The 2,046-nt window shown below is 47.7% G+C and overlaps 1 non-coding gene across 1 annotated transcript in view; it reads left to right on the top strand.

The window, feature by feature from the left end:
* Window positions 1-1,487: 1,487 nt before the first annotated feature.
* The window catches only part of LOC143176613 (large subunit ribosomal RNA), a 4,053-nt gene continuing 3,494 nt past the window's right edge, over window positions 1,488-2,046 (top strand). The window contains exon 1 of the ribosomal RNA XR_013001139.1: window positions 1,488-2,046. This exon is cut by the window's right edge and continues 3,494 nt beyond it. This is a non-coding gene — a ribosomal RNA (large subunit ribosomal RNA).

Below are 2,046 nucleotides of genomic sequence, written 5' to 3'. Positions count from 1 at the left end.
TTCCTCTCTTACGAATGAGATGTACGTTTCGGAGGATCGTCGTTACCGAAACACACGGCAAAACGAGACTTCTCGCAGCAGAACCTTTATACACAATACACATCGACTCTTTTTACCCCGAGAGAGAGAGAAAAGGTGTATTTCTTTTTTTTATTTTTCGAATTCGACGCACGAACGCTTTGACGACTGGAGAAAAACACGGTGTGTGTTAAAATCGTGCGGGACGAGCATGCGTATTCGTAACGGGTCGAATAGTTCTTATTCCCCGTCGTCGCGTGTCCTCGCTGGACCACCACCGTGCGCTTCCGCCACGTTCAGTTGAATTTCGAAATATATATATATAAAAAGAATCACCATATACTCTCTTTCGGGAGGTGTATTTTTATCGGTTTCTGCTATAGAGAAGAGACGGAGATCGTGTTGTGAGGTGTAACGTTTCTGTATCCCCGTTTCGGAGGATCGTCGTTATCGGCGGAACACACGTCAAAACGAGACTTCTCGCAGAACCTTTATACACAATACACATCGACTCTTTTACCCCGAGAGAGAGAAAAGGTGTTTTTCTTTTTTTTTTATTTTTCGAATTCGACGCACGAACGCTTTGACGACTGGAGAAAAACACGGTGTGTGTTAAAATCGTGCGGGACGAGCATGCGTATTCGTAACGGGTCGAATAGTTCTTATTCCCCGTCGTCGCGTGTCCTCGCTGGACCACCACCGTGCGCTTCCGCCACGTTCAGTTGTATTTCGAAATATATATATATAAAAAGAATCACCATATACTCTCTTTCGGGAGGTGTATTTTTATCGGTTTCTGCTATAGAGAAGAGACGGACGATCGTGTGTGACACCACGTGGTAACGTTTCCGTATCCCCGTAAAATACGTTTATCTTTTCTCGTAGAAAAGAGAGAGGAAGAGGCAGGAGCTCCTCTTTGGCGAGGCTTTCGAACGTCGCGTCCCGTCCGCCGGAATATAATGATATAAATATATAACCGCCGCCGACTTTGTGCGAAAGCGTTGAAACGAACGCGTCGGTCGCCCCATGGTGTGTGTTTGTCGTGTCTTCTTTTCCTCTTCTGCACTTCTCTTCACTGTCGATCGCGAGACCGCGCGAGATCCGCTTCGGTCGTCCAGTCCCCGAAAATTCTTCTCGGACGGGCGTTAAAGTTAACCGGAGCGCGAGATCGTCTAGCGAGAGTCTTTTTCGCGATCGAGTAAAATGTGATAGAAGAAGGAGAAGAGTGTAAAAAGAGAATATAGACACGCGACGCAGCAGAGACCACTGGTGAGGCGCATAAGACGCGTTCGCGAACGATTTTTCGCGACGATACGGAGTCGCGCGTGTCGCGGTATATTTATCATTTATATACGTTATAATATGAATATTGTTGTGTTCGAACGCACTCTCCTCTAGACTTTGTTTTTTTTGCCTTTGAGCGATTTTTATGAAATTCGATTGAATTTTCATACAATTCACGTTCACGACGACCTCAGAGTAGGCGAGATTACCCGCTGAATTTAAGCATATTACTAAGCGGAGGAAAAGAAACTAACAAGGATTTCCTTAGTAGCTGCGAGCGAACAGGAATTAGCCCAGCACTGAATCCCGCGGTTCCGCCGTAGGGAAATGTAGTGTTCAGGAGGGTCCATTTATCCCGTGACGTCGAACCGCGTCCAAGTCCATCTTGAATGGGGCCATTTACCCGTAGAGGGTGCCAGGCCCGTAGCGACCGGTACGCGTTTCGGGAGGACCTTTCCTTAGAGTCGGGTTGCTTGAGAGTGCAGCCCTAAGTGGGTGGTAAACTCCATCTAAGGCTAAATATGACCACGAGACCGATAGCGAACAAGTACCGTGAGGGAAAGTTGAAAAGAACTTTGAAGAGAGAGTTCAAGAGTACGTGAAACCGTTCAGGGGTAAACCTGAGAAACCCAAAAGATCGAATGGGGAGATTCATCGTCGACGAGGCTGGCTTCCGTTGGCGCGCAGATACCCCGCGTATGGACCTTCGTGGTTCCAATGCGCGAGGGTACACCGCCTTCGGCC

Source organism: Nomia melanderi, unplaced genomic scaffold, assembly GCF_051020985.1.
Source record: "Nomia melanderi isolate GNS246 unplaced genomic scaffold, iyNomMela1 scaffold0661, whole genome shotgun sequence".
In the NCBI taxonomy this organism is placed as follows: Eukaryota; Metazoa; Arthropoda; class Insecta; order Hymenoptera; family Halictidae; genus Nomia; species Nomia melanderi.
The sequence above is the reverse complement of the archived record's forward strand: the minus strand, read 5'-3'. Positions and strand labels throughout refer to the sequence as shown.